The 23,948-nt window shown below is 38.8% G+C and overlaps 1 long non-coding RNA gene and 1 other non-coding gene across 2 annotated transcripts in view; both read right to left on the bottom strand.

Moving 5' to 3' along the window:
* The window catches only part of LOC111724794, a 136,088-nt gene that overhangs the window by 96,102 nt on the left and 16,038 nt on the right, over window positions 1-23,948 (bottom strand). The gene's annotated exons all lie outside the window — the stretch shown is intronic.
* Window positions 15,494-15,555, bottom strand: LOC111724817. The gene has a single exon (XR_002773036.1). It is a non-coding gene; the product is annotated as a U7 small nuclear RNA (small nuclear RNA).

Here is a 23,948-nt window from a genome sequence, read left to right as displayed (position 1 = left end):
TAACACACGTAAGCTCACTACCTTGGCAGTCGCTCCCCGGACGGATGGCCAGAACTTAAGACTGACCCCAGCTTTCTCTCACCTTCACTTCAACACTCCTAAAAGGCACAACCCATCAGCCCTAAATCTCCACGCACTACAAACACAGGAAACCAGTGGGGAAAGTTTATAAATATGTCTCCAAGGCTTATACACATCTACCCCTGAAACTTTGTCAAATCTCTCCACACAGCTGACATGTGAAGAAAGCTAGGACCTCAGGCTCCGTAGAACCAATTATTTCATGGAATAAAAATGCTTTACCAAAAATTCAAGGTTTCCCAGTCCACTTGGGAATCCAATCCATAGAAACTAAAACTCTCCTAAAAAAGTAAAATCTGTGAGGTGTACAGTTGTCAAATTCTGCTATCTCAATAGCATGGAATCAAAAAAAGTTACAATGACATAAAGGCTATGTTAACCAGTTTGATGAAAATATTTCAAATTGTATATGAAAACACCACACTGTACCCCATGATTGCATTAATGTATGCAGCTAACATTTAATAAAAAAGAAAAAGTTAAAAAAAAAGTTACAAATTAACAAGCCTCATTTCTTAGGATTATATTGCAAAAAAGGCAAATTATCTTTCCTGAGGGAAAAAATGTTACAATTCCATACACCTTGAACTCTAGAGTTAGGGGGCCAGAACAGTGGCTCATGCCTATAATTCTAGTATTCTGAGAAGCCTAGGAGGGTGGATTGCTCAAGATCAGGGGTTAAAGACCAGCCTGAGTAACAGCAAGACCCTGTCTCTACTAAAAATAGACAAAGTAGCCAGGTGTTATGGCAGGTTTCTGTAGTCCCAGCTACTTGGGAGACTGAGACAAGATGGTTGTTTGAGCCCAGGAGTTTGAAGTTGCTGTGAGCTTCGACTCCAAGGCACTCTGCCCAGGACAACAGAGTAAGACTCTATCTAAAAAAAAAAAAAATCTAGAAATCTAGAGTTAGGGGCTTTAGTTTATCCTGTCACCCAGTTGTCAGCAAACTTTTTCTGTTAAGGGTATGTGATGACAAATATTTTCACCTTTGTGAGCCATACAGTCTCTGTCCCAATTACTCAGTTGTGCCTTGTAGCTCAAAAGCAGCCATAGACAGTACATAAATGGCTGGACTGGGCTGTGTTCCAATAAAACTTTATTTACAAAAACAGATGACATAAGGAGGGGTTGAATTCATCAACATTACCGATACTATTAAACTGTAGAAGATCCAGGTTTCAATAATTCTACCTCAAGCATGGTTTTGTCTTCTAGAACTGAAGTTAAGCTAAAAACAACTCAATTGCCCTAGGCTAGTGTCTCGGCAAAGGAGCATATATAACAGTGATCTTTTGTGTTCAAAGACTGAAAAGTTTCTGGCATCAGTAGAAATCCCTGCTTTCTCTTTAAAGTAACCTTGAGTCTTAGGAAACTGGCTGCGTTGCGAGCCAGACAAACAGGTTGGGGATAAGCAGGTGGTATAAAGTCAGGAAAGGTAACTAGTTCACTTAGAAGCAATGAGTCTCATCTGCAAATGAATATCCAGGCTAATCTACTCAGTCCTATCATATTCAGACCTCCCTAAGAACAAGTGAGGCCATGGACACAAAAATACCTAACAACAGGCTCAGAGCCCACAGCACAGTGGTTACAGCACCAGCTACATACACCCAGAGTGGTGGGCTCAAACCTGGCCCCAGCCAAAAAACTGCAAAAAAAAAAAAAAAAAAAAAAAGCCAGATGTTGTGGTGGGCACCTGTAGTCCCAGCTACTTGGGAGGCTGAGGCAAGAGAATCGCTTAAGCCCAAGAGTTTGAGGTTGCTGTGAGCTGTGATGCCATGACACTCTACCCAGGGTGACACAGTAAGACTGTCTCAAAAATAAACAAATACAAATACTTAACAACAAAAGTTTATATTGTCTAGAAGATATCACCACTGAATAGGATCTTACAGACCACCTGGGGTGGTGGTGGACCCTCTGACTCATGCAAAGTAACCGAAGTGCAGGAATTTACATTTGCCCAAGATCACAGAGCCAGGGTGGAGGGGTACGGTGACCACAGGACAGTAAACTGTGAGTTCTAAGAAGTAGGGACAGCTCCTGGCGAATATGAGGCAAATAAGAAATATTTGCTGAATGAACAAGTAAAGAATCAATGAATAAAAGACAAATGAGCCAGACCTCTTTTCCATCAAAACTTACGTGAACTAATAACATGCTTTGTTCACAGAGTCTCCTCTGTGTAACTTTCTTCCTGATGTTGAAGTGTGCATTCAGTTCTTCAGAGACCATGATCAACTGCTGAATTAATGCGGATGGCCCGAAGGGATGGGAAACACCACTCAAGGTAACCACCGTAATTCTGTCCTAAGGAATTATTTATGCGTGATGAGAATCTGTCTGGAACATCAGTGATGTCTTTAACTACTACTCACAGAGGAATGAGCCTAAGTGTACTTACTAATACTGTCTGCCCTGGGTTTCCCAGGCCTTGCAAAACATAAGCCTGATTGCTTAGAGGGGTGATGGCTCATTTCATATTATCTACACCCACTCATCCATCACCGTGTGGCTTCGTGGTATACAAAGGGAGCTCCTTAGGGCAAGGCTTAGGAGGCCTCTCTAACTACTCCTGACAGCCACCATGTTTTCCCTTCCTGACAACAGAGAGGACAGGTGCTGTCTCAGGAGACAGGAAAGAGAGACAGAGACCACCACAACATCTGAAGTACCTAGCCCAGCTCCACAGTTGAAGGTCAAGTGGAAACAACGCATTCCTTCCACAGGTGTTGGCCTTTCAGAAGGAATGCAGACTTTGAGCTCCATTTATGTTTTCAAAATATTGCTTTTTCTTTGAACTACCATGGAATGTGTAACTTTATCCACAGACTATGCACTTCTACAGCCACCCAATTTCTGTGATATGACTCTTCAATATCTCAACTATTAAAAAAATGCCCTGAGAGAATTCCACTATAAAGATCCAGAAACTAAACTTTCTTCTTCCTTTCTTTGGAAAAGTGTACATGTATGTTCGTGTATTATTGGGGTTGGGGCTTTTTTTTTTTTTTTTTAAGAATAACAGCCTTAATTAAAACAAAAGAATCAGATTATTCTATGTGTGTAATAATGACTATTCAGCGCGAGGAATCAAAGAACCCAAAGTAATTAAGGTAGAAAAAGGTCCTCCTTCCTAGTCACTTAGTCTTTTAAAAAAAAAATTCAAAAAAAAAACAAACTTCCAAATATGTTTGGTTAATTTACAAAAATTGTGCAAGTTTTGCCAACTTAGCAAAACAATAAAAAATGATGTTATGACATTAATAGCTACAGAATAGTTACAAGTTTAAAATATATGACCTCTAGAGATAAATGTTTTAGATAACACTTTTCTTGGTTCTTTGTGCTTTAGGGATAGAACACTTTTCTGGAACTATTAATAATACTGAACTCACAAAAAATTTTGAAATGCTAAAAAGAAACAAAAACATAAGTACTTTCCATTATATTTCACACATATAATTTTCCAGGGTGAAATACACACACCACACCCCTTTACAGAATTGAAATGCCAGATCCAAAACATTTACAGGATAAATCCAGACATCTGAAGGGGTTTTCCCACAATTAAAATTGCAATGCTATCAACAAAATCGGTTTATTTTAAGATTGCCTGCCCAATATATAAATTTCCCTTTGTGTTTGAAATACTTTTATCAGATAAGATAGCTTTTGTTTAAACTGCTATTTTCAGAATTTGCTTTGGGGGTTTTGAATGCACACAGTGGAGTAACTTGAGATTTCCTACCCTGCTTTAAAATGTGTTTCTCCTGTCTGTTTGTATTTAGTAATTTCCTGTCAAATAACCTCACGTAATTAACTTTCCTTGCTCCAACCAACTTTTTCCCCCCATTCCTACTTCCTGAGGATGGTAATAAAATGCTGATTACATTCGCTGTTATCTGCCTTTCCTCTTCTCCATCCCTCTTCCCTCCCTTTGTGGAAGCCCACCCTCAGGTTTCAGGAGTTCAGGGACAGGGAAAGCCCTGGAACAAGAAAGGAAGTAAATCAGACTGCAGGAATTCCTGAGTATCTGAATTTATTGGGCAGCCCTATTGCTGAGTTGAAGCCAGCAAGTAGTGGGGAGGTATGCCCCACTTTTTCCCAAAATCGCATGAAATCCACAGACCAGTTCCCCACTCTGCTGCTCCTGGAGTGTGTGGGAATGCTGCCCTAGGTTTGAAATGGCTGGAAAGAGGAGATGTCCAAGGAATCTCAGGACAGAAAGAATACTGTCCGACACTTACAGGATTCTGTTTACAGACATGAATAGAGATGAAACATAGCTGTTTTTCATAGAATGGAGCATATCAGCCCATGTTATTTCTCACTAATTCATTTTATACTTTACACTAATTAGACACCTGATAGAAACTATGCAAATAATTCCTTAGCTGTATTACCTGGGACTCCAAATCACACTTCCAAAGACATGGCCTGAGGAGGAAAAGCAAAAGATACTGCAACTCCATCAGATTTTAGTAGGACTACTGAGAACACAGTGACTAATCACCCTCATGAACACCGGCTTACTCTAGCACTACCGACATACTGGACCCGAGAAGTCTTTGCCATGCGACGCTGTCCTATATTCCAAGCATTTTTTTGTTTTTGTTCTACCCTAACATTATGAACATACCAGACTCTAAAATTCTTTGTTGTGAGGGGCCATCCTATTCCTTTCCCTGTAGAAGGATGAGCCACATCCATGGCCTCTACCCACTAGATACCAGAGGTATCTTTACTTCTCTTGTTACGACAACAAAAATTATCTCTAGACACTGGTGAATGACCCTTGGGTGAAAAAAATCACCCTCAATTGAAAAGCATGGATATATATTAAGCTCAAAACAATAAAGCTGTTTCTCTTAGTTTTTTAGACATACACACACACACACACACACAAATGAAGGTGTAAAAACATCCAGCTACTTCATCATATGAAGGATCCAACTTTATACCTCCAGAAAGGGACTCTTTTTTTTTTTTTTTCAAAGACAGAGTCTCACTCTGTCACTCTGTTGCCCAGGCTACAGTGTCGTGGCGTCACAGCTCACAACAACCTCAAACTCCTGAGTTCAGGCAATTCTCCTGCCTCAACCTCCCAAGTAGGTAGGACTACAGGCAATTGCCACATGCCCAGCTAATTTTTCTATGTTTAGTAGAGATGGGGTCTTACTCTCACTCAGGCTAGTCTTGAACTCCTGACCTCAAGCAATCCACCTGCCTCGGCCTCCCAGACTGCTAGGATTATAGATGTGCCACCACGCCCAGCATCAGAAAGAGATTCTAACTACTAAACACTTGAAGAAGAAAATCATGGTGACTCGGTACCATGACAATGGCTTGAGAACACAAGGGACAAACCACACTGTTCTAAGCCCCTTACAAAGGCTAAAAGAGAAATCTCAAGGGATGAAATTATGAACATCTTCATGAACCAGGAACAGACCAGAAATGCCAACTGGCAGAGGAGCTAAGCCACAGGCTACAGGAATCCAATGGCGGCAGCACTGAGCCAATGGCAGTTCACGTTTGATAGCACTGAGCCAATGGCGGTTCACGTTTGATAGCTGATGTGGGCCCATAAGAACAGTATAGTCCACCCCACCAAACAGATTCACTCCAAAATGTGTGCCCTCAAGACACTCTTGAATACGTGCATCAGTTAGCACATACAAGAGCATTCGAAACAGCACTGCTATAGATAGCAAACTATCCCAAAGTCTACTTATGGGACAATGGGTAAGTATGCAGTAACACAAACCATGTAACACTATCCACAGCTACAGAAGAAAAATTGTTCCTTCTAAGACACAGATAAGTCTCAGAAACATAATTTTGAATAACGGGCAAGTCACGATGTGATAATATTTTTATGAAGTTCAAATACAAGCAAATCTTTAACCTATTAAACTTATTTTGAAAACTACTGAAACCTATCTTTAAAAACCCAATATGTAAGTTTTTAAAGACAAAAAGTGAGAATCACTAAACTCAGACTAGTGATTACTTCTGGGAAAGAAGTAGGGGATTTTTACACAGGTAGATTAAATTATATTGGAAAAACTCTATAGTAAATTAGTATTCATTTAATATTATAGTTCATAATATACCTATATAGTATGCATGTGTGTTCACATATGTATATTTGTATATCTTTGTATATATCAAATGTTTTATAACAATTTTTATAATTTGTCTCTCAGGAAAAGGAAAAAAAGAGCTAAGAAACATTGACAGAGAAAAGAAAACAAAAGCAAACATTAATGGATGTATTTCAATAAATGAAACAGCAAAGCCAAGGGACAGCACAGGCTATAAAAAAATAAGCAAAAAAGAAAATACCAGTGAGATATCAGATACAAATTTAATGGAATAAAAATTAATAACAAAATCTTTCATGTTAAAAATAGAAAGTTAAAACTCTAGCAAACAAAAAACAAAATGAGGGAGTTGTTTAATAAACAGTTAAGGCATGCTGAAGTCTCTTTCATAATCAAGAGGAGACTAAGATTATAATGGACTGTTAGCCTTAAAAAAGAAGGTGATCCATTACTTGGGAGGCTGAGGCAAGAGAATCGCCTAAGCCCAGGAACTGGAGGTTGCTATGAGCTGTGTGACGCCACGGCACTCTACCGAGGGCCATAAAGTAAGACTCTGTCTCTACAGAAAAAAAGGAAGAAGAAGAAGGTGATCCTACCATCTGCAACCTGGGTGAAACTAAAGGCCAGTATGCTGAAGGAAGCCAGCCACTGAACGAGATAAAACTGCATATCACTTACATATGGAACCCTAAAAATAAAACAAAACAAAGCAAACAAACCAAAGAAAAGACACTTGAAATACAGAAACAGAAAACAGAAAGGTGGCTGGCGGTGGTGGAGAGTGGGAGAAATGGGGACGTGGGGGACAAAGAGCACATGGTTTCAGTTATGTTCCCTTTGACATAAATAAAAAACAAATAAAGGGAAGTCAGACCAGAGACCTAATGTACAGCATGAGGACTGACTACAGCTAGCACAGGAAATTAGATGGACCACTAATTGATCATAGCTGGGTGATAAATACATGATTCACCATGGCATTTTCTCTACTTTGTGTATCTGGCTATCCTTTACCTAGAGACATTACTTTGAGGAATATTTCCTTAAGACATGACACAAATATGTAAATACGTGCACAGTGATCAGCATTGCATTGCATTTTTAGATTAATTCAAATTTGTAATGGTAATTTATTCAGCAATGTTTGCACATGCCCCTCCAAAAAATGTGCACTAATAGAGTAATTGCTGATTGGATGGTACCCCTATACAATAGTATGTTACTTAGCCATTAAAAAGAATACAGTAATTCTATAAATGCACTAAATTTCAGTTATCTCAATTGTTTTTTGAGACAAGGTCCCCTTCTGTCATCCAGTCTGAGTTCAGGGGTATGAACATAGTTCACTGTAACCTCAAATTCCTGGGCTCAAGTGATCCTCCTGCCCCAGCCTCCCAAATAGCTGGGACTACAGGCACATGCCACCATGCCCTGTTTCTTTTAAATTTTTTGTAGAGACCAAGTCTAACTATGTTGCCCAGACTGCAGTGCAGTGGCCAGTCACAGGTGCAATTATAGCACACCACATCCTCAAACTCCCAGTCTCAAGCAATCTTCCTACCTTGAACTCACAAAGTGCTGGAATTACAGGCCTGAGCTACTGTATCAAGCCAGTTATCTCTATTGTTATAAAAGATAAAAACAGGTGAAAATTACTATGTATATAAATATTCTATTTATTTTGCAAATGTGTACAGAATGTGTATGTATAGGAAGGCATATTGCTACAAGTACGCTGACGAAAGAAACAACACACACTTAGTGGTAATTATCATGAGGGGCTGAAAACTTCATAAGAGAAGGTGAATTTATAGTTGATGTGTGTTTTTATGCCTTTTAGGGTACAATTTAGTTAAAAAATTTCAAGTTTACAATTATAACATGAACAATTTATAATAAATATCATAATTATCAATAAAACATTAAAGTCAGGAAAAGGACAAGAATGTCTCCCATAACTGCTTTAATTCAACATTGTACTTAAGGTCCTAACCAATGAAATAAACAAATTAAGTGATAATAATAGTTACAGGTAAAGAATTAGAAATGAAAAAATTTAAATTGTCCATGCTAGTATACGTTATCTACATAGAAAATTCAACAGAGTATTAAAAATTAATAAAAAACAATTTTAACAAGGTGCACAGGTACACACTGAACACGAAAAATTCAGATTAATCACTAGGATAACAGAATAAAAAAATAAATCCATTCATGACAGCTACCGATAGTATTAATATAAGGTTCCTAGAAAGAAATTTAATAAAAGGTGTATAAGGTCACTGCATTAAGAATAAAGAAACTTGTAACCACTGAAGACAGATATTGTACTCAGGAATGGATAGATTCAAAATTGAAAAATAATCTTAATTCCCCTTACCCTATAAATTAAAGACAATGCTAAGAAAAATCACAACATTGTTTTGAGAAATTATGACAAGCCAATTATAAAATGCATATGGAGAATCAAAAAGCCAAAAGTAAATAAGAAAATTTTAAAGGAAAAAAATTGGAGAGAACACACCACCTTTGAGGGAATGAGACCCTTTAAAAAGTCTCTAGAAGCAGCTAGTACAATTCAAAGACTAACACTCAGACCATGGAACAAAATCAAGATTCCCAGTACAGACTCAGAAACACGGTGAAAACCAAGGACAGAAAGTCGATGCTGCACAGCCTGAAATCTAGGGTGTGAGAACATAACACAGAACCCACACGTGTAAGCCACAGAGAATACAGGAGCTGAAGGAGAATTCCACGTGAAAACGCCCCATGAGAACAAGGAGGTTTGTAGCAGTGAGAAAGGCAATGACTAGCACAGGTACAATCCAAGGGGCAGCCTTCCAGGTGGATAGACTGGGAAAGGGACAGCGCTGATGCAGGAGCAGGGACACCTACGCAGCGAAGGGGAGAGCATCCGAAGAGCAGCGACGCGACTGCATGGGCACAGTGGAAACAGCCTGCGCAGGGGAACAGAGCTGCATTTGAACTAAAATTAACTCAAGGGACCTTTCCATCCCCTCCATTACATTAACTCACTGACTAGAAACAGCAATTCAGGACCCAAGACTGAACAGGGGGCTCTCCCAAACCGTAGACATCACCGCGAGCTGTATTAGCACGCAGCACTGTTGCCAAGTAGCGAGGGTCCAGAACTTAAAGTCAGAAACGTGGGTGGATGGCCTCCTGGCACAGCACAGCGGTAGGGGCCGTGCTCTGAGCACATCTGGGCTCCGCACTTACTAGGATCTTCAATGTTCTTTCATTTCATTGTGTCTCAGTGTCCTCATGGGTAAAATGAAGATAATAATAGTACCTTCCTTACAGGACTAATGCGAAGATTTAAAAATTTAATATGTATAAAGCACTTAGAAAAGTTCCCAGAAAACACTAAGCACTCAATAAACTGCAGCTGTTATTATTACCGGCTTTCGAGTTGAATGCCTTTGGGCCCAAGTCCTTGAAATCCCTGAGACTCGGCTTCCTTCTTTTTAAAACATAATTCTCCTCTCTTCATAACAGGGCTGTAGGGTTTGGAAGAAAACAAAAGGAAAAACAGCTTTGTAAATTGCCAGTGTTATACCAATAGTAGTTACAGAACTAAGTTCCACTGTGTTTCAAAGAACCAAGAGCTCTTTTTTCTTGTATAAATTGATATTTTTAACTCCCTGGGTTGTCAAGAACTTCATACAGCAATTTTCTTTCACAAAATTGGCCACTCTTAGTTCATAAAAAGAAATTAAAGGAATTTTCTCCAGAAATCTAGTGTATTAATCAGCTGGGCACAGCAGACGGATGTCCAGCCATTAGAAATGTCTAAACAATTTAGTTAACCTTTCACAAAAATATGCATGCACAGGCACACGCTGACTAGTGCAGGGTTAAAAGATGTTAATGCTTCTTTATGTGCATTATGTGCATTGTGTGCATTGTTTATCCTTCTTTCTTTTTATTGTTCCTAAATATTTTTCAAATGCAGCAGACTCAAGACAAGTTTGTGATGAAGCTTTATTTTCTACAAGTTCATCTCAGGATATGAGAAGAAATGAAACACTAATGCTCCCTGTGAGAGAGGCCATCTGAAGGTTTCCAAAAGCAAAATTAGAGGATACAAATATAGCAAAGGAAAATGGATCATCTTAAAGTCAATTTCCTAAAATAAACCCATCCTTCGCATTCTAATCCACTCTCAAAGCCGGCTCCCTATTACTTAAGAAGAGGTTAATTACTTTGTGGATTACTCAGATCATCAGCTCCGTATACCACCAGCTCTCCACAACTTTCCCCATCTCTTCCACTTTTGATAATTTGATGGACCATAAACTCCTTGACCAAACAAATAGTAAAAAGAGATGAAGGGAAGGCAAAATCATATTAATCTTTCTTTTTAAATGTTTTGTTAATTTTTTTTTTTTTAATAGAGACAGGGTCTGGCTCTATAGCCCAGGCTAGAGTACAGTGGTGTAATCACACGTCACTACAGCTTCAAACTCCTGGGTTCAAGCAACCCTCTTGCCTCAGCTTCCCACGTATCTGTGACTACAGATGTGCACCAAACACACTGAGCTAATTAAAAAAAAATTTTTTTTTTTTAGACAGGGTCTTGCTATGCTGCCCAGTCTAGTCTGAAACTCCTAGGCTCAAGCAATCCTGCCACCTCGGCCTCCCAAAGTGCTGGAATTACGATATGAACCACCACACCCAGCGCTAAATTAGTCTATTTTTGAACTACCATGCCCAGCCCTAAATCAATCTATCTTTTTATTTTCAGGCAGCTCTGATGAAAGATTAGGAATGAATGACGAATAGCTCAAAACAGAGGCTTGAAATATTTGTGAGTCAATATATGTATAGTGACTAATGAAAACAAATCACAGCATACAAGCTTTTTAGAAATGCTAAAGAAGCCTGCCATGTTAGTCACGTCTGACATATGGAACCACAATCTGAATTCTTAATTCCCCCCCCCCAAAAAATCATGTAGAAATGGTAACATCATATATTTTTGGTCTGAGAAGCACTTGTTGGTGTTCCTACTATAATCTTGTAATAAAAGGATGCAAAGACAATCAGTGCATGCAGCCCAGCCAGCGGGGAGGAGAGGCAACGGAAATAATCCCCCTAAAAAGAAGTTACAAAGAGGGATCCGTGCTCCATGGTAAAATGTTGAGAATGTTGAAAAGGAGCCCGTGTACACAGGGACTTGATTTAAAAAGAAGGTGGCCCTGCCGGGCATTTGGGAAAGGATGATATTTTCAACAAATGATTGATTCAATTTTCATATATATCTGGAAAAAAAAGTAAAATAGTCCGTATTTACTTGATAGCATACAAAAAAATCAATTCCAGGTGAACCACAGATCTACATGGGAAAGATAAAACAACAAAACGTCCAGAAAATAACAGGAGACTATCTCCATGATTTGGAGATTAAAAAGAAATTCTTAACACAAATGACATAAGTGATGAAAAAAAAGCCTTATGAATTTGACTACGTGGATACTATTATCTTCTTTTTTTTTTTGAGACAGAATCTCAGTAGAGTGCTGTGGCATCACAGCTCATAGCAACCTCAAACTTCTTGGCTTAAGTGATTCTCTTGCCTCAGCCTTCCAAGTAGCTGGGACTACCCACCACAATGCCCAGCTATTTTTTGTTGCAATTGTCATTGTTGGTTAGCTGGTCCAGGTCAGATTCAAACCAGCCACTTTCGGTGTATGTGGCTGGCTCTGCACCCACTGTGCGATATGGGTGCTGAGCCGATATTATTATCTTCTGTTCATTAAAAGCACCAGCATGAGAGCAAAAAAATCCATCAAGTGGCCAAAGATATTTGTTACTCACACAAGTGTCAAAGGACTCATTTCTTCTAACAAACAATTTAGATGTCAAAAAGAAAAATTAAATCCAATAAAAAATATGGGCAAAAAACTTGAAAAAATTCTTTACAAAGAGGATAGCCACCTCAATTTAATTTTATGAATATATCAAAGTATGGGCCAAGCACAATGGCTCACACCTGTGATCCTAGCATTCTGGGGGCCAAGGCAGGAGGATTGCTTGAGCTCAGGAGTTTGAGACCTGAATGAGTGAAAGGGAAACCTCATCTCTACTAAAAATAGAAAACTTAGCCAGATGTCAGGGTGGATACCTGTGGTCCCAGCTACTTGGAAGGCTGAGACAGGAGGGTTGCTTAAACCCCGGAGTCTGAGGCTGCTGTGAACCAGGCTGAAGCCATGGCAGTCTAGCCTGGGTGACAGAGTGAGACGTCTACACACACACACACATACGTGAATGTATCAAATTTTCATATATGCAGCTATTATGTATTAATTAAAAATAAATATTAAAAAAGAGAGACTATCCAAATGTCCATCTGCTAAGCATAAGAAAAAGCTGCCAACTTCACAAGAGGGAAATAAAAATTAGAACTATGATGAGATACTATTACACACCCACCAAGATGGCTAAACTGAAAAAGACTGGCAATGCCAAGTGCTGGCAAGGATGTACAGCTATGAAAAACTTCATCTACTTAGTGGTAGTTTAAAAGGGTACAACTACCTTTCAAGATCTGTTTGGCCGTTATCCCAAGTGAGGTAACTCACGAACAGTAAATTATATGCCGCATGTTCTCACTTGTAAGTGGTAGCTTACTCGCGGCTACAAAAGAGCACACAGAGCGGTATGATGGGGATAAGGTAGGAGCGGGCGAGGGATGAAAAATTACCCATGGGTACCCTGAAAGCCCAGACTTCATCACTACACAATATATGCATGTACTGGAATTAAACTTGTACCCCTCAATCTATTAAAATTAAAAAGGAAGGAAGAAAAGATTGAACAGATGATTACCTCATGACCCAGCAATTTTGCTCCTAGACAACATGTATTTGCATCACAGTGTGTATATCTAACAAAACTATGTGTACACATGCATCAGAAGATGTGTACCAACACGTTCATAGCATCACCATTTGTGATAGCAAAAATTGGAAACAGCCTATGACCATTTACGGTAGCGTGGATGAAGTATCTACATTCACATTACAAAGTTGTATATCGTGATTAAAACAACTACAGCGGGGTATCTTTGAAGCTCTCAAACATGATGTTGAGTGAAAAAAAAAATGCCTAACAAAAAAAGGATATGTCATAATATTCCATTTATATAGACTTCAAAATGTGGCAAATTACTAATCCAAGGCTGAGTATGACAATGGTTTCTGAGGTGCTGGAAATGATTTGATTGCAGTCTGTCGGAGAATTTATAAATACCCACTGAGGTATAGTTGCAGTGCACGCCTTTCTGCATCTATGTTACACTTTAATTAAAGAAAAGTTACTTAAAATATAAAGAGAAACAAATGCTTTATTTACATGATCCCCAAAACTCTGGTCCTAAACTTTCTCTTAAGAAAATAATCACAAATAGGAAAAGTTTTAGACACACTATATCATATGACATTATTTAGAATGGCAAAAAGGAGTGTTCAACAATAAGTAAATGTAAGTTATGATGTATCTGATTAGTGAAATATCATATAGCAATAAAAAGTACACTCATGAAGATGCAATCGTCTAAAAAAGATAAAGCCTGAAAACAGGCCCTGTGGAAATATGCCAAAATCTCCACATATTTAAGTCACTGGGTTTTATGTGATTTTTTTCTTTTTTTAAAAAAAACCTTTTTCATTATGTTATCTTTAGACAAGAAAAATCAAGAGTATTATTATTGTTATAGAATGCTTTGATCTTTTTTTACTAATCTGGGAGGGTGAGTCAGAAATTTCTCCTGTTTCATTAAATAAAAAATGTACCACACCACCACAAAAAAGTTCCCCTGGGCAGTAGATATGAGATCACTTGGGTAACTAAGAAATGACCTTTCTACATAAATTGTGCCTCTACACTCCTCATCTTGTGAAAAATCTAATATTCTTTAGAAAGTAGATAAATGTGTGATATACTGATGAGCCAGCTCTGGAATCCCGTAAAATACAGTGTGAAGTTTCCTTAGCTTTTGCTTCAGGGACTGAAGAGAAAGCCCCACATTCTTTAACTGATGGCTTTGGGACTAAGTAGGGATTAGGCATGCTTGCTGTTTTAGTCACGATTCTATGAAAAGAAGACAAAGCAAGCACAAGGCTCTGTGCTATGTTTTGTAGGGTTATAAAAGAACATAAAACCTATTCCTAGACTCTTGTTTACCAGACAGCACCTTATATAATTTACACCAAATAAAAAGATGTCAAAGAACTAAGCATTTATGTTAATTAGCACATACCTATTTTTCTAAGATGTGACACATTACAGGGGGTTGAAGCTTAGACACTGTATTTCTTAGATTTCTTGGGCTGCAAGGTCGTTGGTTTAGGGGTTTTTTGTTTGTTAGTTTGTTTTGAAACAGAGTGTCACTTTGTCACCCTTAGTAGAGTGCCATGGCATTATAGCTCACAGCAAGCTCAAATTCTTAGGCTCAAGAGATTCCCTTGCCTCAGCCTCCCAAGTAGCTGGAACTACGGGTGCCAGCCACGATGCCTGGCTATCTTTTAGAGATGAGGTCTTGCACTTGCTCAGGCTGGTCTTGAACCTGTTGAGCTCAAGCAATCCATCTGCCTCAGCCTCCCAGAGTGCTAGAATTACAGGCATCAGCCACAACACCCAACCCAGTTTAAGTTTTTGGATGAAAAGCACTTGCATGAAACTGGAAGATGGCAGAATACACTTGTTTTGACTCTAGCAGCAATAGTTGGAGCAGATTTGTGCAGTTTTACAACCAAGCTCCCAGACAGGCAGCAGCACAGGCAGGCCCTTGGTCCCCGTAATGACTCAGTAAGTCCTGCTGGGGCAGATGGTACACAGGCTGGCACAAGGTCATTTTCCCTGCAGCCCCCAGTCTAAGTAACCTTACCACTCCTACCATTCCCCTAGGCCTTTTAATAACTGTCACCTAATTCTTCATATCAACACCTTCTCCATTTAAAATACATAAATAGGGTCCATTTCCTTGGCTGACCCATGACTCAGAATCACCCAGCAGCAAAGTCTCTTCTCTGGAACCTTCCGGAAACAGGCTGTATATTACCATAGAACATGGGTAACCTTCTAACTCTACCATCAACTCCTTTTAGCTATTTTTTTGACCATCATTATGAGTTTCCTCTCTGTTAATTGCCAAGAGTATAAAACAGGGTGCCACGAAAAATTAAAGTTTTTAATCGCCAACATTTGGCAGAAATTCACACCATCTTGAATTAGGTTTATCCTTCACAATAGGAATAACGTATATTTGGGGAGGGAGGGGTCTTCCAGTGAGGACTGGAAAACCTACTAGACAAATTCTAAAAGAGCCCTAACACTAGGAATAACATATCTAGTACAGCTGATGCTTCTCGAGTTGAGGACAATGATATGATCAATGGAGAATTAGACTGGTATTAAGTTTATTAAAATCACCATGACATATATTTATGTGAGTGTGTATGTGCACATACACATATACTGATCATATGTTTTCTCCAATTTTTGTCATCTTACCTAGATTTCCACCTAGACGCCATACAGGACTCATGAACAGGTATGGAAGTGACTACAGTTCCCACTTACATGCATAACCACTTTACTGTGGGGGAGGGAGGGAGGAAGCCTTTTCCTACATGCGAAATCAGTGAAGATTAGCTCAGACTGCTGTTCTTCTGGATGAGATGGTGTAAACACACTTCACCCATCTCTGCCTTGAACAGAACTAAAAGCCTGAACAGATGACATTAAGTAGCTACTGGAAAAAATTTGAAAAGTAAATAGCATCAGAAAAATGAGAAGACAACTATAATCAAAATTGCAATCAACAGAGTGGTGGATTTACCACTTATTTTCTGGCAAGAGCCGCTGGCCTGAACAACTTAACACGGCTGGAAACCTAGAAATGAACATTGTGGTAAAGGAAAGAGCTCCAGCTAGTTCTGACTCAGGCAACAAAGGAAGGCACTGCTAACATTCACAGACAGGGGGAAATCTTGGATTTTGTTCTTTGTTTCTTCCCTTTTTTGTCAGTGTTCCTGCTTGTAGTCCCAGGCAATTCCATAACCGCTAGGGCAGTGACCAGCAATGGGGATCGGTAAGAGTGAAAACTCTGGGGTAGGGGAATTTCTCTCTGCCTTTGGCAGAAGTACATATATGATAAGGCCAATCCATGTTGCTTTTTTTTTTTCCCACTTTTTTCTTTCCTGCTGCTTGAATCCAGAGAAAGACCCAAAAGGAAGATCACAGTAGAGCTTAGGAAACTAAAAAAGGAGAGCCGTAAGGAGGTAAAAAGTACCAAGTACAGTACAGAGAAGGAGGAGGTCAGGAAAGTGACCCCATAAAGTTCCATCGCAGGGATCATCACCAAACCGTAAATGTGTCGATCAGATTATAATTATTAAAAGTATACCAAAGACTTTTGAGAGGTGAACTCACAGATGGACCACTGCACAGGCCAGACCACAGACTGACCACTAGGGGGCAAACACCCAGAACGGAACCCAAGAGTACTACAAGGACTTTGAAAAGTAATCTGATACTCAAAGACCCTACTGAAGGAGGGTTACAACTTGCAGCCTGAACCTAACCAGGTCAATTGCCTGCTTTAAAAAAAAAAATAAAAAGAAATCAACATTTTCCATAGAATAAAATAACAATTCTGGGATTCATAACATAATCTTCAAAATACCTAAGAGAAATTCTAACATTACTCAACATACCAAGAACCATGAGAATTTCAACTCAAACTAGAAGCTGATCAATAGATACCAATGTAACATGATATACAGATGCTAAAATTATGTGGTAAAAACATTAAGGCAGTTATTATTTTATAAAGCAGTTATTATAAATGTTCAAATAAGCAATCATAAACACTCTTGAAATAAATGTTAAAATAAAAAGTCTTATCAAAGAAATAGAAAGTACAAAGAAGAAACAAATGGAAATCTTAGAAATAAAAATGACAACAATCACAATTAAAAATTTACTGGATAAACTCAAGAGCAGAATATAGATAACAGAGGAAAAAGTCATTGGACTTGAAGTCAAATCAATCGATATTGTCTAAACTGAATAATAGAGAGGAAAGTTTGAGAATTAAATAAACACAGATTCAAAAACTTGTGATTCTATAACAGAAGGCCTAATATCAACGTTACTGAAGTCCTTGAAGGAAATAGGAAAGAATGTGTGCTAAAATTAAATTTGAAGAATAGTGTAATATTTGCCAAATTTGGCAAAAAGACATAGTAAACCTATAGTTTCAAGAATCTGAACAAACCCTAAGCAGGGTAAATCCAAAGAAATTCATGCTAAGAAAAACTGCAAAAAACTAAGAACACTTTGTTAATAGTAATGTGTTAGATACATTTTACCATCTTTTTTTTAAAAAATTAAGACAAAGAAATAATCTTCAAGCAGCCAGAGTAAAATGATATTACATATAAGGAAACAATAACTGAAATGATTGTGGATCTCTTTTTCCAGAAGAAAGTAACATAAAATTTCTGAAGTAAAAATCTGTCATCCTAGATTGTACATCTAGTAAAAACATCCATCAGAGACAAAGGTAAAATAAAGGCATTCTTGGGTAAAGGGAAACTTTCAAAATCATTGCTCTAAAAGAATTCCTATAGGAAGTTTTCAGACAGAAGAAAAATAATACAAGAAGGAAACATGAATAACACATACAAAAGAAGAATGATAGAAATGGTAATTATCTGGGTAAATACAGTAGAGAATTCTCATTTTTAGTTATTTAAAACATGTTGGATGGTCCAAAATAAGAAGTACCTAATAGGAATTTCAATGCATGTAGATGTTCTGTATGAAACAATAATGATATAAAGGGGAGAGTGCTAAGCGACCTATAATGATGACAATTCTGCATCCAAAAGGAAGTGATTATATATTAACTATAAAAAGAGGCCGAGTGTATTTTATAATCCATGAAGCAATCATTTAAAAAGCTACACAAAGATAACAGTGTCAAAATCACATTAAACTAATATGGCCCAATAAAAATGTTCAAGTAACCTAAACTATGGCAGGAAAAGCAAAACAGAAAAAGAAAAACAAAAAAAAGAAATAATGGAATGGTAGATTTAAATCCAAATACATCAATGATCATATTAAGCATACAGGATGTGATACAACAGTAACAGATGGTCAGACTGGACTAATGTTCCGTAACTTTACTATTCTATAAGAAACACCATTCAAATATAAACATTCTTATAAGAGATAATAAAAAAGAGATATAATGCAGACTAAAATTAAAAGAAAGCTAAAAAACCATCAAATTAGAAAGTAGGCAAAAAAGACATGAACAGACATTTCATGGAAGAGGATATGCAAATAGCAAGTAAGTACATGCAAAGATCCTCAAAGATCATTAGCCATCAGAAAAATGCAAATTCAAACCACAGGGAGCTGTTACCACACACCTATCAGCGTAGTTAAAACAGTGACAAAACCAAATTCTGGCAAGAATGCAGAGAAACTAGATCTCTCATACACTGCTGGTGAAATAGAAAATGATATAGCAAGCCTGGAAAACAGTTTGGAAGTTTCCAAAAAACTCAACCTTGGGATGTTACTTGGCAATAAAACTGCAAAGAAACTGTTGATATACACAAGTTAGAGGACTCTCCAGAGAATTATACAAGGAGGAAAAGGCCACTCCCAAATAGTCACACGCTTTATGACTCCGCTTATATAACATTCTTTTTTTACACATAACATTCTTGAAATGACAAAATTATAGAAATAAAGATGTATGTTGACGGTGACACTGAAACTGCCCTTACAGACTGATGAAGGGGTGTAAGGTGAGACCTAGAGGAAGGGCCCCAAAACTCTGTGAGGGAACAGGCCTAGCTAAAATAACAACAATAATCAGCTACTGTGCCCTTGCTTGCCTGGTAACAGGTGGCCTCTGTCCCCTTGTTTGCTTCTCTGTGAGTGCTACTCTAGAGGGGACAGCTGGTAGGTATAAGATTCTTAACTTTTCTCTGGAGAAAACATCACCTGTTTGGAACATAGGGATAGTTTTTCCAGGCCCTGCATTCTCTTTTTTGAGACAGAGCCTCAAGCTGTCCCCCTGTGTAGAGTGCCCTGGCATAGCTCGCAGCAACCTCCAACTCCTGGGCTCAAGCAAGTCTCCGGCCTCCGCCTCCCAAGTTGCTGGGACCACAGGCACCCACCACAGCGCCTGGCTATTTTTTTTTGGTTGCAGCCATCATGGTTGGTTGGCAGGCCTGGGCTGGATTCAAACCCGCCACCTTAGGTATATGTGGCTGGCGCCTTAGCCACTTGAGCCACAGGCGCCAAGCCAGGCCCTGTATTCTATTAGGCTGACTGACCACCCAGACCAAGGAACTGACTCAACTGGTCTGGGACCCCACCCAAGAAACTGCTACCCACTCAGACGGTGGCCCACACCAAAGGACTGATGGTTCCACCCCCAAACCAGCCTAGTAGTGGACCCTGACTGCCTAACCCTTTGCCCACCAAACTGTCTTTAAGAAGCCTGTTCCCCCAATTCTCTGGAAGGTGGATTTGAGAAATTTCTCCCTGCTGAGCTCTATGTGAAATAAAGCCTTTCTCTGCTATGGTGGAAAAAAAAGGAAGATTAGAGGTTTCCATAGTTGAGGGATTAGGGTAAAGAGAGATGACTGCGGTTATAAACGGGCAACATGGCAGATCCTTAAGGCAAAAAAACTGTGCCGTACTTTCACTGTAATGTTAGATACACAAAATTACCTGTATGACAAAGTCACATGTAACTGAACACACAGACACACACAAGTAAACATGTAAAACTAGGGAAATCTGAGTACAACCGATCAGTATATCATATCAATGTCAATTTCCTGAGTGCGATCCTGTAGTCTATTTTATGAGCTGTCACCTCTCTGTATTACTGCTACAACTGCATGTAAATCTACAATTATCTCAAGATAAAGATTATTTTTAAAGAATATAAAAGAAAAGTGGAGTAAGTGGCTATATTAATAACTGACAAAGTAGATTTCAGAACAAAGAAAATTACCAGGTTAAAAAGAGATACCATATAATGATAAAAGAATTGATTCACGTCAATAAGAAGTTAGGACAGTCATATACGTATATGTACGACAAGAGAGCTTAAAATACACCAAACAAAACTGATTTTAAAAATAAAAGAAGAAATAAATAAACCTGTAATTATGGTCAGAGACTTTAACATTCTAGTCTCAGTAACAAATAAAACTAACAGACACAAAATTGATAAAGATAGCAAAGAACTGAACATCATATCAACTATTCGATTTAATTGAACATTCCACCCAAAACCAGCAAAATGCTCATTCTTTTTAAAAGTAAATGAACCATTTGACAAACAGACTATAACCTGAGTCATGTACAAAAGAAAACAAGAAGAAAACAAAAATTTCAACTAATTTTGAAAGACGGTAGATACAGAATGAATGTTCTCAGACTATAACCCAACTAAACTAAAAGTCAATAATAGGAAAATCACCAAGGACAGTAGAACCTCTGTCAGGTGGCCACCCACAGGACTGTAACAAACTGGCCAACATATGGAGGGGTCAACATAGTCTACTGTTCAGATATGTGCATGTCTGGTCTATAAAAATAAGGTCAACTTAAGGAGGTAGTCAGCGTCAGGAGGTGGTCAACTATGGACATTCTACAGTATTTGAAAATTAAAAATCAATATGTAAACTTTTAAAATAGTCGCACCAATATGTATTATTATAATGTTGTAAATTTTAGCAATTATATGTAAGTAATTCCATTGTATATTAAAAAGGAGTGAGTTAAGTTTATGGAATTACTCAAGTTATTCAGAAACCGCAAGTTAGAGCGATTCTGTGCTCACTGTGACACGGCCAATGTTGGTGTGGAACATTTAGGAACTACTCAATCCATACTCTAGAACTGAGACCTCACGCTAAATAAATGGCTATTTCTTAACTAACTGTTCATAAGTTCCTTAAAAATGGCTATTTTTAACAGGGCATGTTTCTCCTGTTTTTCCGTTAAGCAGCTCGCAATTCGTTATTAACAGCAACATTCATTTAATGCTATAAAACATCACTGCTGAGATTCCATATTCCTTGACTTGACCCGGGTTTTCCAGCCTCTTACCCTTTGACACTACGACACCCTTTAGATACTCTATGATTGAAAGACTCTTAGTCTCTGAAATGCGAATTACTATTGGACACTTGAGACAGGAGACTTTCTAACCTTGAGAAAATAAGGTCTGACTTAATAAGGGCATAGGTCAGGCTTAAGATTTATTAAATATGTCAAGCAAAGGAGTTGTTTGTGGTATAACTTGATATTTTAAATTTTTTTTTTTTTTTTTTGAGACAGAGCCTCAAGCTGTCCCCCTGGGTAGAGTGCCCTGGCATTACAGCTAACAGCAACCTCCAACTCCTGGGCTCAAGCGAGTCTCCTGCCTCTGCCTCCCAAGTAGCTGGGACTACAGGTGCCTGCCACAACACCCAGCTATTTTTTTTTTTTTTGGTTGCAGCCGTCATTGTTGTTTGGCGGGTCCGGGCTGGGGATTCGAACCTGCCACCTTAGGTGTACGTGGCTGGCGCCTTAGCCGGTTGAGCTATAGGTGCCGAGCCGATATTTTAAATATTAATATGAAAATATGCCAGGGTCTCTGAATTTTCTAAGTTCAAATTCCATTCTCATCTCCAATAGGTACCGATGTAGTTATTTTAAAGACAAAGTAAAAATATGACAAGAACGAAACAGTGTGAACATTAACCATGGACATAAAGAATGCATTTTTCACTGTGACCCACATGAAAAGAAAAAAATATGTAACCATATCCTCCATCTTTAACTGACATTCATTCAACAAATATTTATTGACGGTCTACTCGGTGCCAGACATTACCCAGTCATCACTCTTGAGAAATACCCAGTTCAAGATTCACATAAACAACAATAACAATTTAATAATTCTGCTATAACAAAGGGGCCACTGACAAGGTACAATGACAGAGGCTTCCCAGAGAAGACACTTGGGGGCAGGCTTCTGAGTGGGTAGGACGATCTTCAGAAGGAAGGAACGAGATAAGAGAAGGATGAATCCATTCACTGAAGAGGAAAGAGCATGATTTCTTAGTAACACTAGAACTAGGGCGCCTTAGGCTGAAGAGGAGAAAGATGGGAGAAGGATTTGGTAAAGCCAGTTTGGGAAGGGTGTTAGACACCCTGGAGACGTTGAGATAGGGGAAAGAAGCAATCAGAAATTTCCTTAAAAATCCTAATTCCAGAGCCAGGTATCATCTACTGCTGTTGCCCAGCAAGACATGAAAAGGAGCTAGACGAAAACAATAGTCACAGAAATAGAGAAGGACTGATTCTAGGGATATTTAGCAGGTAAGATGGACAAGACTTGGTGATCCAATTGGCTGTGAGGGAGAAGGTAGGTCCCATCTTTCCTCTTGGATGATAATCTAAAGTTAGGGAAGACAAGAGAAAAAAGTTGGGTAAGGAAGGAACTAGGTAAGCTTTGACTGTGTCCATGTTTGATGTGGTGCACGTCCTGGGTAGCTAGGTGGAGACTTAAAGCAGCACTGTACCATGGAAACAGGAATATCGATTTTAGGAGAGCAGAGAGACTGCAGGTAAAGGTTTAGGAGTGCTGAAGTCCCTGGAGGTGGACGATATCAAACATGGAAAATTGATTCTTATCATCCTTACTATATTATAAAATATACTTCCTTAGCAAGAAGCACTCATCTAAAACTGACTTAAAGTTTAACTATTATCTAAAGTTTTCTTTTGTTTCAAAGCATTTAGAACAGCACACCACTGTTCTAAAGCGATCATCACAAAAGCCAACAATTATGCAACATTCTACCATCCACATTTGACTCCACTTCTGGAAGGCGAAATGAGAAACAGGCCTGCCTCCTGCCCACTCCAGCCTGGGTAGGATTCCAACAGCGGATGAAACAGAACCCCAGCCCGGCACACACTCCTCAGCCGAAGTTCTCATCAAAACCCTCAGCACATGTCTCCTCTATTTCTCACTCACATCTTTTCCTTCCTCTATGCTTTTCTGGGAATATATCTGTAAGCCACAAATCAGTTATTAACTCTTCCTGGAGCAGATAGGACAAGGATAAAACACAGTAATTAAGAAATTAATATGGTGGGCGGCACCTGTGGCTCAAGGAGTAGGGCGCCGGCCCCATATGCTGGAGGTGGTGGGTTCAAACCTAGCCCCAGCCAAAAACTGCAAAAAAAACAAAATTAATATGGTAAGAACAAATTACACTGGTTTTTGATATCTGTAGAAGGCAACATAGGACTAGAGGAGGAGGCAAGAATGACAAGCCCCTCCTTGTGATTATAGGTGGACACACAGGTCCAGACAGTTTACCTTTAAGTGGGTAAAACTCCTGGTAGAAGGACTGACGTGAGGAGAGGGAAGTCCAGGAGAAGCCTGGCACATTTTAGCTGCTTCCCAGCCAATATAAGGCGTGAGAGGCACCAGACCAAAGCTCCAGAGAAGTATTTGACCAATGCCAGCCTCCAGAAAAATAAACCCATCTGAAATTGTTGCTTTTAGGGGCCTTTTTAGCAGAAGCCTTTGATAACAAAGTGTTATAAAAATCCTGATGAGAAAGAAAATGGGGAAATCAAATTGGGGAGTCCCCCAGTACCTGAGGCTGACCTGCTCCTTCCCTC

The sequence above is a fragment of the Otolemur garnettii genome, unplaced genomic scaffold (assembly GCF_000181295.1).
Source record: "Otolemur garnettii isolate 467f Iridium unplaced genomic scaffold, OtoGar3 scaffold00026, whole genome shotgun sequence".
Classification (NCBI taxonomy): Eukaryota; Metazoa; Chordata; class Mammalia; order Primates; family Galagidae; genus Otolemur; species Otolemur garnettii.
This window is presented reverse-complemented; position numbering and strand designations above follow the sequence as displayed.